Consider the following 12,900-nt stretch of genomic DNA (forward strand, 5'->3'; position numbering starts at 1 on the left):
CCTGAGCTGTAGTAGGTTTGCAGACCCTGACAGTGCAGATCCTGATGTGTGACCCTCTGCTGTCCCACTCCTGGACAAGTAAACCTTAATTTCATGCTCATATTTTCATGTCACATCACATTCAGTGATTGTCACTGGAGGTGAAAAGCTGGTATTCTGGGCTAAGAAACATTCAACGGGCGTGTTTTGAGATAGAAACGGGTTAGCATCTTCTGCATATGTTTACCCTCAGTTCCTGGGAGACGGAGCTGATAAGCACAGCGTTTATGAACTTCTGGGTTGAAAGCTTTCAGGAGAAATGGCCTGCTATTGGATTTTTAAAGATCTTAGCTGGCAAATGATTCACCAACTGCACTCCTATGTTTGCCAAATGAATAATGGACTTAACTAGGAAACCTTTGTGTGAACACCAATATAAAGCCACATTCACTCCTTGGTAGCATCTGTTTAGTTTTCAGAACATGTCTGTGTCCTCCTAGCAATCTTTTCCCGAGTTATTACTGTTTAAAACAGATGAGGTTAAAATGCTAAGTTGTATCTGCTCAGCCCTGAGCCTGGTGGATGTCAGGGGCTATGGTGGTTTGGGGGATTCATGCCAATGACCTATGTGGTGGGGTTGGTGGGGGTGGAGGGGGAAAGCGGCCTCAGGTGATGCTCACCATGTCCAGGCTGTGGGACATTACAGAGTGGTCAAAGGCAGAACCTGCCTAGAGATATCATGTCACTTGTTTGCATGTGAGAGAGTGCAAATCATGTCCGCAAACCCACATCTTCATCTGCTAAAGTGTGCCTTTAGTGGGCTGGAGAGATGGCTCAGAGGTTAAGAGCACTGGCTGCTCTTCCAAAGGTCCTGAGTTCAATTCCCAGCAACCAGTTGGTGGCTCACAACCATCTGTAATGAGACCTGACCTGGTGCCCTTCCCTGGTGTACATGCAGACAAAACACTGTATACATAATAGATAAATCTTTAAAAGGTGTGCCTTTAGGGTGTAAGGTTCACAGCTGACAATTACTATTTTCACTGTTTTCCTTAACTTTTTTTTTTATCTTTTTAATTTTTTTGAGTCAAGGTTTCAATCCACAGTCACAGCAATCCTCCTGCCTCAGCCTCTCAAGTACTGTATGCTCAGCTCCTTATCCTTAACATTGTAGGTGTGTCTGTGTGTTCCTGTGTTAGTGAGTGTGTGTGTGTGTGTGTGTGTGAGAGAGAGAGAGAGAGAGAGAGAGAGAGAGAGAGACAGAAACAGAGAGACAGAGAGAGACAGAGAGACACAGAGAAAGACAGAGACAGAGACAGAGAGACAGAGACAGAGAGACAGAGAGACAGAGAGAGAGAGACAGAGACAGAGACACAGAGAGAGAGAGACAGAGACAGAGAGAGAGACAGAGACAGAGACAGAGACACAGAGAGAGAGAGACAGAGACAGAGAGAGAGACAGAGACAGAGAGACAGAGAGAGAGAGAGAGAGAGAGAGAGAGAGAGAACGCTCATGTGTATTCAGGTGTGGTTGTGATGCGCCCCTCCATCATATCACTTGGTCTCACAGTGAACCAGATGGTAGGCCAGCAAGCCCTGAGCATCTGCTTACATCTGCCCTACAACACAGGGTGGCAGGTGTGTGCTCACACTTCCCGCTCTTACACGGGTACTAGGAACCCACACTTAAGGACTCACTTAAGCACAGCAAGCATTTTACCTGCTGGGCCATCGCTGCAGCCCCTCTTTAATACCTTTTGATATCAAGATGCGTTTACAGGGATGTCTGCAGAGCCTTTCAAAGTGGGGTTCTAAAGCTACAACCACATGGATCACTGCTGTATCATGTGACAGACAGGGTACACCAGACTAAAGAGGCTTGGCCTGCTTCAGTTCCCATCACAGAGGACCCTGATCAGGGTTCCGTAGAGACGTGCCATGCTGGCTCCAGCATGCCTGGTCCTCTCTTCTTTACAGTACACGGTTTATTTACGTCATTTCTTAGAGAGCCTTCGAGACAACGCTTCCTCCCTGTTCAGCTTGATCACTATTAAAATGCTGAGATGGGGAATAGCTTAATTACATCTTCCTCCACTTTCACAGGTCGTGGTAAGACATGATCAGACAAAAGGTTTGCATCAGACCAGTCCCAGGCTTCACAGGCTCACGGATCTGAATCACGGCCTGCACCGTCTTCTCTAGCCCGGGGTATCTACATACCCTGAGCGCAGCACCGGGGCCCACACAGCTAGCTGGCTGATGACCTTAGCAATCTCTCTGCTCAGGGCCGGCTGTTGGGTGTATACAGGCCTTTTGGGAACCCATTAGACATTGGGATGACAGCTGCAGGGGGTGGAACCAAGAACGGGGCTCTGAGCTGGACCCTGGTGAGTGAGCTGGACCCTGGTGAGCGAGCTTAGCATGCATCGAGCCCAGCTTCAGTGCTTCGCGTGTTCGCCCTGGGGGTTCCCTTGGTCTATGTAGGCTACAGACCTGCAATAATGAAAATACAATAAGCTACGTGATATGTTACTATATATAATATATAGTTTATGTAATAAACTATAATAAAATACCTTAGAGTGGGCTGTTATAAACAGCACCAAGTTATTCTTTCTAATTCTGAAATCTGGGAGATCTGAGATCAAGGCTCTCCTTAACCCAGTGGCTTCCACGTGTTCTCAGGGACACATCTCGTCTTAAAAGATTTTTTTTTTCTTAGTCCTTCGGGAATTTCATACAATGATCAGTTCACCCCTGTTCTTCCAGTTTTCCCTAGATCTACTCCCTTTCCTTCTAACTTCCTTCCATCCCTCAGCAGCAATGGTTGTCAAAATCACCTTGACATGGGTGGGACCTCCTGCCCACCCTCCCCATTGCATGCTGGGATTTTGTCTACCTTGAGCATGCTTGCACAGGCACACCGGCCTACGGTGTGCAGATCACTCTGTTTCTTCAGAACCACTGTGGCCCAGTCTATCGTCATCGGTGCCAGCAGCACAAGGCTGTAAGATTCAGATATAGCCAGACGGAGTGGTACAGACCGGCATTTTACTCAGAGGATTGAAACAGGCACGTTGCAAATTTAAAGCCAACATGAACTACTTTGTATCTTAAATTTTTATAAAATGTTTTCTAGTAGCCAGGTGCGTGGTGGCACAGGCCTTTAATCCTAGCACTTGGGAGACAGAGGCCAGCTTGGTCTACAAAGTGAGTCCAGGACAGGCAAGGCTACACAGAGAGACCCTGCCTCAAAAAACAAAATCAAAAACAACAAAAACAACAACAACAACAACAAAACTTTTCGGGGCTGGAGAGATGGCTCAGCGGCTAAGAACACTTGACTGCTCTTCCAGAGGTCCTGAGTTCAGTTCCCAGCAACTACAGGGTGGCTCACAGCCATCTGTAATGAGATCTGGTGCCCTCTTCTGGCCAACAGGAGTACATGCAGGCCAGGAGTACATAATAATAAATAAATCTTAAAAAAAAAAAGTTTTCTAGTGTTTTGACTTTGTTCTGCGTTCTTTTAGTTACTGCACAATGAAATAAGTTTTAAACTATTTCTACTTTTCTGTGTCCCTAAAAAGAAATGTGGAAAGCAAGTTACCGCATTTTTTTGGACCATAAGATGCACTTCTCCCCCACAAAGTGAGGCAGGGCAGGGTTGGGGGCCGCCGGTAGGAATTAGGGTGCGCCTTATGGTCCAATTGCTGTTTTTAGTTTAGTTTAGTTTAGTTTTGTTTTACTGCTCTAAAAAACTGGGTGCGTCTTATGGTCGGGTGCGTCTTATAGTCTGAAAAATACGGTAAACTCGGTAGCTCGGCTAGCCGAGGAAGCAGGATAAGGCTCCAGACAGGACACACAGTAGTCTTTCCTTGACTTACCAAGTTCCACTCGGAGCTTCCGAGTCTGGGCTTTGAGGCTACTAGAATGCCATCAAGCCATGAGGATCAGGACTGGAGGATTAGTCATCACGGTGCGAGAGGCATGCTGCTGTGGCGCGGCCTCGTGCTTCGTATTTAGTTAATTGCTCGTCCCCTGAGGTCTTTGCTATCCTGTGAACAAATGCTCACTTACACCAAGCCATGCTGCGTAACCTAACCTCCAGAATTATCCCTGAGCGGCCAGTAAAATGCCTACAGCTGGGCGGGGCAGAAGAGAGGTAGACGGAGCTAAGGCCCTGGAGGCTCGGAGAAGAGAAGGATCATGGGAGAGGGGAGGCAGAGAGGAGAAACAGGAAGGGAGAGCCGACGCGTGATAAGCATGAATTAGCAGCACGCGGTCGGGAGGAGCTGGCCCCGAGCATTGGCGTTATGGAGAGAAGGGGCCCAAGTGAGTCACGTGTGCAAATATTTGTGGGAATTTTAGGTGGGAAGTAGCCCTGATAGGAAGGATTAAAGCACGGGGGTTTGAGCTGGGAGATGACAAAGAGAATTAGGAGGTTTATATCTCTGCCCGGGCCCAGTGGTTTGAGGCTGTTAAAAATCTAACAAGTGTCTGTGTGCTTTATTTCTATAACAGTGGGTTAAGAGATAGCCACTGGCTTAATAACCTTATGAATCAATATTAAATAATAACTTCTACAACAGTATGACCCATGTTACTGATGTCAATAATGACAGGTATACACGCAATGCCAGGATTTAAACTCCGGGCAGGATGCCCCCCTCTTTTAATTTTTTTTTTTTTTTTTTGTACACTGGTGTTTTGCTTGCGCATGTGTCTGTGTGAGGGTGTTGGATCCCCTGGAACTGGAGTTACAGGCAGTTGTGGGCTGCCATGTGGTGCTGGGAATTGAACCTGGACCCTTAGGGGAGAGCAGCCAGTGCTTTTGTTGGGCCATCCTGGCCCTTAAAGTCGCCCTACTCACTGTGCTTGAGGAGCTTTCTGGATGCCAGGTACCCAGAGTCCAAACGCCAGTCTTGACCTGAGTGAACTTGATGCTGACCTGTACACAGGGGTCTGCTTACTTTTACCTCTCACTGGCCCCGTGGAGCAGTGGCCTTAGGCACCACAGGCAGGGACACGGGGCAAAGAAATCTAAGCTGACGTCCTGGGGAAGTCCTATCGCTTCAGTTCCTGAGTTAAGTGTGACTGTGAACCAAGCCGGCCCACTTCTACACCACTACAGTGTTGTGAATCTGGGACCCAGCACTGCCTATCAGATTTCTGTAGTTTTGTTTTTATGGTTTTCGTTTTCTTCGTTTTTCAAGACAGAGTTTCCCTGTGTAGCCCTTGACTGTCCTGGAGCTTACCCTGTAGACCAGCCTGGCCTTGAACTCATAGAGATCCACCTGCCTCCGCCTCCCAAGTGCTGGGGTTAAAGGCGTGCACCACCACTGCCCAAAAAACTTTTTCTTTTGTATTCCTGACCCTGGAACGCATGGGAAGGATGGCCCTGCCTTTCTGTGCTCAGTCTCAGGTCCTCAATTTTTCGTTGGGTCAGCAGTCTGGATTTACAGTTCCAGAGGACAGGGGCCTGGGGACACAGCTCAGTGCTAGGGTGCCTTCATAGCGTGGGTTCCATTCCCAGCACTAAACAAACAAACAAAAACAAAAAAACAGGAAAGAGAGAGAGAGAGAGAGAATAGGACTGGAGAGATAGCTTAGTAGTTAACAGCATTAGTAGAGGCCAGAGTTCCCAGCACCCACACTGGGCAGCTCCCCCAGGTGCCTGTCAGTCCAGTTCCTGGGAATCCAATGCCCTCTTCCCGCCTCTGTGGACATCCTCCTATATGATCTCATCAACTCACAACCACTACCACCGGGGAGACACACACACACACACACACACACACACACACACACACACACACAAACAATTGGGCAAATATTCTCCTTTAAAGTATATGTAAATTGGCTGGGCGTGTGGTGGCGCACACATTTAATCCCAGCAGAGGCAGGCCGATCTCTGTGAGTTCGGGGCCAGCCTGGTCTACAAAGTGAATCCAAGAGAGCCAGGGCTACACAGAGAGACCCTGTCTCAAAAAACAAAACAAAACAAAACAAAAAAAACCAACACATTGTCCTACTTGATGCTTCAAACATTTGACTCAGTCTTGTGTTCGAAAATAAAATTTGTCTTCTCTGGAGATGAACTTTTCTTCTTTTATGTGGACGAATATTGAAGAAATGTTAAAAATACAAAACAGTATCTCCTCTTTCCCATTTGTTCATACTTCCCTTTTGGTGCCTTTGTTTCTCTGTTTTGAGACAGGGGACTACAATGTTGCCCAATGGTCTCGGACACAGGCTCTCCTGCTTCCCAGAGGCGGGGGCCACCACACCTGGGCTCATCTTTATGTAGGTTTCTGGGCATAACCTCCTCACTGAAACAACAGAAACAAAGTCACCATATATCCCCTGAATTAGCAAAAGAAAAGCAGAGAAGAATGTCATTTTTAGGCAATATTTTAGTTTGGCTAGAATTTGATTTTGTTTTTTTAAATAATGATAAAAAGAATAATCTGTAAAAGTAACTTTTATTCTCTTGGCTCTGCTGTTATCTGGGAGGCTTACTGCCTCCTTCTGCAAACCTAGGCCTAGTCTTGGAAGCTTTTAGCCTCGTTCAATCTAACCTCGGCCTAGTATGTTTTCAGCCTCTGAGACTCACTGCTTAATGAGCTCACCCTTACTTGGTCTTTCTGAGCTCTGGGCTGCCTGGTTCAACTCAGATGTTTTGGCTCAAACTCTTCTCCCTGCTAACTGATTTAATTTGGCTTCTCTCTTGGCCCAGAATTGCTCTACTTGGCCTCAAACTAACTCAGCAATCTGCTCCAATCTTCTGGCTCCTTCTCACTTTTCTGGCTCATTCCATCCTCACCTGAGTTCTCTCTCTGCAACCTGTCTCTCTATCACTGTCCTGGTAAAACTGCCTCTTCTCTCTGTAAAATTGCCTCTTACGTAGCTTCCCTTTCCTCTCTCTTCCCCTGAGAGTTGGGCATGTCCTATTCTGTCAAATCTTCTCTGATTCATCATCTTTTCTGCCACTCAATTAGACATCACTTTCAAGCATGGGTGCTTCCTTCTACAAACTGACTTTACCTTCATTGTTTGGGATTAAAGGCATGTATGCCATGCCTGGATCTAAGCTTTTCTTTACCTGATACTGTCTATAGACTAGGCTGGCCTTGAACTCAGATCTGTTCGTCTCTGTCTCCTGGATTGAAGGCGTGTTTGCATTCCAGCTGGATCACATAGAAGGTCTTTGGATGTGGCCTCTTGCCAGAACAGCCGTGTTCTGAGTTAACAATCTTCTAAGGCCACTAATTTTCCTTTCCCCCTCCAAGGCAGAGTCAAGGGCCGTAGGACCTAGTGTCTCACAATGGTCAGCTGAGGCTGAGGAGGCTCCGGATACGGTGGCAGGATGGTCCAGGGGGCAGGCACAGTACAGCTTGACCCCACTGGACTTGTGCTGCGGTGCCTGCAACTCTTCTGGAAAAGCCAGCCATGAGGAGCCTGGAAGAGGCACAGGAAGGAAAGGGCTGGTCTCCTCCTCTGCTGATGTGGCCAGCAGGCGTGCCCTGAGGGTGTGCCTGGATTTCGGGGAACTTTGACGAAGAAAGACTGAAGATGGATGCTACCCACCCTTCCCTACTCAGAGAGGGCAGCAGCAGCACAGTCTCCATTTAAACGCTGTATTTAAGGCAGCCGTTATACAAACACCATCTCTCCGTGCACCAAGCAGCCTTCCTCTGCCACACATCTGTTTCTGTCTTTATTATCTCCCCATCGTCATCGTCTCTATCTGTGCCTATCTCATCTCTTATCTGTCTATAATCTATCTCGTGTGTGTGTGTGTGTGTGTGTGTGTGTGTGTGCGCGCGCGCAGAATTACAAAAACCGGTGGCAATTATGGGTCCTTATTAAGGGTAGGTCTCTTTCTGTTGTCCCCTTTCCTCTCTACCCTCCCTGTCTCCCCGTCACTGCACACAATGGCTTTGGCTCCTGGAGTTCTCATGGTGCCCCCCTCTTCCCCAGGGTCCTCAGACTCCAGCTACCTATACCCAGCACCACCCCACCCCCTCCCCACCCGCCGCTCGCCACAGGACCGCCACGCACATCCTGTGCCCCTCCACTGCCCGTGTCTTCGTGTTTATGTATCTCCCCAGATGATTTCTCTGCCTTCAGCCTCGTTGGCACTGACAACACAAAATCACATCGGGCTCCTCAGGCCTTATCCACTGAGACCTCACCACCCCGCCCCCACACTTCCATCTTCAACTGCTAATCTCCCTCCCACACTCTTCCTCCTCCTGTAGTCACAGCTTTCATCCTGTCGCCTCTCCAGAACGTTTTTGCTTTTCTCTCTGCTGAGGTAAAGTCTGTTACTACCTCCAAGACCGGTTCCCAGGTCCGTAGTAGCGAATAAGCCCTTTAGGGTTTATAACTGCATCTCGCTTTTCGTTGCCCTGGATTGCTTCCTCACGTTTCATTTAAGTGTGGTTTATTGTAAGGTCATTTAGGACAATAATTATGTTGCCCATATGGCCATTTCAATCCGATTCACACAGTAGTGTGTTTGGGGTATGTGTTCAAGAAATACACACTTCATGAGTACTGAATAGAAGGCATATTTCCTGGAGTTTGTACCATGACCCTTTCCCTCAGCCAGGACCGTGTAACTAACACACACATACACACACACACACACACACACACACACACACACACATACACACACACACGTGTCAGGAGCAATGCCCAACTAACAACCCACTGTCAAAGTCATCTACTTTGGAACCATTTATAAGACATAGCACAGAATGTCTAACAGTCAGCAAACATAGGAGTCAGACATAAGAGCTGTGAAAGTGGTAAAGGAAAATGGCACACGGCCCTCTACAGTCAACAGTGGCTCCCACAAAATGCCCAAAGTGGTCACTGTGGGGCTCTGTTGACAGGATGGTATGACAGCCTCCAACTCAGCCCATCCTTTCAACTTTCTTCAAGGTTATGCTTCAAGCCGGGCGTGGTGGCACACACCTTTAATCCCAGCACTCGGGAGGCAGAGGCAGGCGGATCGCTGTGAGTTCGAGGCCAGCCTGGTCTATGAAGGGAGTCCAGGACAGCCAAGGCTGCACACAGAGAAACCCTGTCTTGAAAAACAAACAAACAAACAAAAGTTATGCTTCAAAATAAAAAAATAAAAGAATATGTTTGAAGTGGGAAAACCATGAGCAAAACATAGGTGGAAAAGGCACGGGCTGGCAGTGATGTGACAGATAAAGTCCCAAGAGGGATGTGATGATGACTAGACGCCGTCCTGCTCTTGCCCTGAGCTGATGGGAGCCCTCCTCCTAGTTTTACCTTTTCACTTGTGCTGCATTCCCATAAACACCCAGTTTTAATTCTCTCTCTCTCTCTCCATGTAGCCTTGGCTGCCCTGGGCTCACTTTGTAGATCAGGCTGGCCTCGAACTTACAGAGATCGACCTGTCTCTGCTGGGTTTAAAAATGTGTACTGCAGCCGGGCGTGGTGGCGCACGCCTTTAATCCCAGCACTCGGGAGGCAGAGGCAGGCAAATCGCTGTGAGTTCGAGGCCAGCCTGGTCTACAAAGTGAGTCCAGGACAGCCAAGGCTACACAGAGAAACTCTGTCTTGAAAAACCAAAAAAAAAAAAAAAAAAAAAAAAAAGTGTACTGCCACTGCCTCCTCCTCTGCTGCCACCACCACCACCAGGCTAAAATGTTTTGTTTTGTTTAATGTTTTCTTTCTTTCCAGATAGCCTTGAGTAAATCCCAGTGGTCTGGTTGTCGCTTGCAAGTTCATTGTTTCGGAATGTAGTGACTGTCGCGTGGTTTACGTGTGGCCTCCCTTGTGAGCGCTCACCTGAGAATGGTGACACCAAAGTTAAGCTGTCTTCCCATGACTTACAAAATGCCCCCCAGGCCTCTCCTCCAGTCAGCCCATTCATCTGTTCCCAAGTGTCCCTGGTTAACGATTTTAAAGCAAGAAAACGAAAAGTTTATTATACACCTAGGGCCCAGGAGTCTTAAGCGGCTAGCCTGTGGTCGCGACGACATTTCCGGAAAGCGCATCGTCATGTTCATGGGTAGTCATCAACAAGAGAAGCAGAAATCCATGGAATGGTAGAATCAGAGCCCAAGAGTTCAGCGGGCCACTGGATGTCAAGGGGGGGGTGGGGAGGGATGTGGTGGGAGCCTGTGGACGAGGCAGGCAGACAAGCTGCCTGTGGAAGGAGTGGCTGCTATCCTGGAAAAGCCATAGGGGGGCTCAGCCGGGAGGAAGTTCTGCAAGAGACCTAGATATGAAGGTATCCGTGGAAGATGCTGCTTTGGTCTGAGGTTGCAGTAACACTAGTACAGTGGGCCTGCGTGGCCCTTGGGAGGAGAGGAACAAAGCGAGCTGGGAATCCAGAGCTGGGCCAGCAGCATCAAACAACAGGCAGAGCCTCAAATAAGTCCAAAGATCTTATCAGCGGCACCAGCCTGGGCCAAGGGAAGGCAGAGGCTGAGGGAGCGCTCTCATAGGAGTGAGGTGTCCTGGGCCAGTGACCCCTGGCCAAGCAGAAGCTGCTGGGGCCTTCTCATTTTCCTGAGCTTCCAATCACCCGGTCGGTGTTCTGTCCATCTGAATGTCCAGCCCTCTTTGCTCTTTTCTAAACTTTTTATAAACTCTTCTCCTTGCTTGGGAGAAAAACTTAACTTCCGACGGATGTTGCGTGTTCTCTCTCTCTCTCTCTCTCTCTCTCTCTCTCTCTTTCTCTCATAATTAAAAATAAATATCTATTTTTGCTAGGCATGGTGGTCGAGGAAGGGGTAGGCAGATCTCTGTGAGTTCAAGGCCAGCCTGGTCTACATAGTGAATTCCAGGCCAGCCAGGGCTACAAGGTGAGACCCTGTCCATAACAAAACAACCCTTCCGCGCTAACTTTAGGAGGAGGAGAAATGGCGGCCATGATGCTTGAATCCCGAGTGCACGGTCACCTGCACGGGTGCTAATGCGATGGACCTTTCCAAAGAATGCAGGGAGAAACTCCCTGCAAGAGCCTTGGTAGGGTGCTCTTAGAGCAAGGAGCCTCTCTGTCCAAGATGTCATAGGATGCTTGTTTGCCTGTTTATTTTCTTCCAACAATGCATAAAGATTTGACAAGCTCTGTGTTAAGCTTAATGGCTCCTTGACAGCTCCTCGCCTTCATCCCTCTTCTTCCTCCTTTTTCTTTTTCCTCTTTCTTCTTCCTCTTTTATCTTTTTCCTTTTCCTTCTTCTTCCTTCCTCTTCTCCTTTTTCTTTTTCCTCTTCCTTTTTCCTCCCCCTCCTCCCCCTCCTCCTCCCCCTCCTCCCCCTCCTCCCCCTCCTCCTCCCCCTCCTCCTCCTTATAGGAAGACCAGCTCCTAGTGCCCTCCAGGCCACTGTTGCTGATGTTCCATCTCTTATTTGGGCTTGAATGTTGAAGGCACTGGCTGGAGGACTGTATTCCTGAACAGGGGCAAGAAAAAGCCGTCAAGAGAATGTGGCTGATAACAGGACAGTGTCTGGTTTTGCTAGGTAAGCAGGAGATGAAATGTCCTTTTGTACACGGACAGGAAGCCAGCAGATTATCTACTGCAAACAGCCTTTCATACTTACCAAGTGTGTCGAACTTGAGCTTTCCCATCAGCGGTATCTCGTAAACCTCTTTCATGAGTGATTTAGTTCGGAGAGCCCTATAGCCCATTATTCAAAGGTGTTATCACTTTTGGGGGAGAGGGGGAAAGGCTAGGTCTTGTTCCTTTAGTCTCCACATCAAAGTGAAATGGAAATCACCAACGAAACAGTTTGTATCATTTTAAAATTCATCATCATCATCATCATCATCATCATCATAACAACAATAACTAATGCAACCTACAAAGAAATAGCAGAGAGAAAATTGCTGGCTGTAATTAAGCCTGGGACTTTTCAAAAGAATTGTTAGAGGAACGTATAGAGGACCACAGCATATAAACCTAAGTTAGGGTCAATTATGAGTCCATTACTCTTAGATAATTGAGCGATATTTTAGCACTGTTGATGCACATCTTACGTTATAGATTGTTTTGGCTGTCGGTCAAGTACCTGTCTGGCTTCATAAACTCACTGTGGGATCATTTCTGGCAACAGGTTCACAAGTGTCTCCCTCAGTATTTAAAAATATCAAAATGCCTTTTGAAAACAACGTATTAAACTAAACCTTTGTGAACTGTACAGGAGACGCTTCCCCCAGATCAGTGGTGCCCCTTCCCTACAGTGGCCATGCCTGTCTTCTGGGCTCTCAGTGGCCTCTACAGCCTTCCAGAACCTTGAACCTCCTCGTTTTCAAAGTCTTGGCTTTTTATTGGTCAGCCTGCTCAGCTCATCCCAAGCCCCTCCGCACCCTAAGCCAGCAGGGGTTTTCCATTGGCAAGTTCCCACAGGCCCAAACACCTGTGGCTGCTTCAGGCCTTGTGGACCTCGTGGAAGACCTGTGGGAGTGACAGAGCTCTTGGGAGAGGCAGAGGGACAGTTGGCAGCTTTGGTGTGTCTTAGACTTGTCTGGGGCTCGAGATGCAGTTGGGAAAATGGTAACTACCCAGTGCCGGTCATTCTGCGTGTGATCCTTCGTAGGAGAGCAATTTGAGGCGCTGGGGGGGCAAGGCACAGGAGCGCTGCCGACCCTAGTGGAGAGCTACGGGGAAATCAGAACCGGATGGGGAAGCCGGCAGGTGAGCAGCAGCTTGTAGTGGCCTCGCCTCTGCTGGACTACGGAGGAATCTCGCTTACTCTGGCTGCCTGATGTGGAGCCGTGGGAGGTGGTGGCCCAGACTCTAACAGGTAACTTAGTTGCACAACCTTTCCTGCCCGAGGTGTAGTGTAGTCCCCCAGGAAAAGCCTCTGGTCCCATTTAGGAGCCATTTTATCGTGGGCATCTGGCAGGTTTCAATGAGCTATTTTTCAAACCT

This window comes from Acomys minous (assembly GCF_964271855.1).
Source record: "Acomys minous genome assembly, chromosome: 16".
NCBI lineage: Eukaryota > Metazoa > Chordata > Mammalia > Rodentia > Muridae > Acomys > Acomys minous.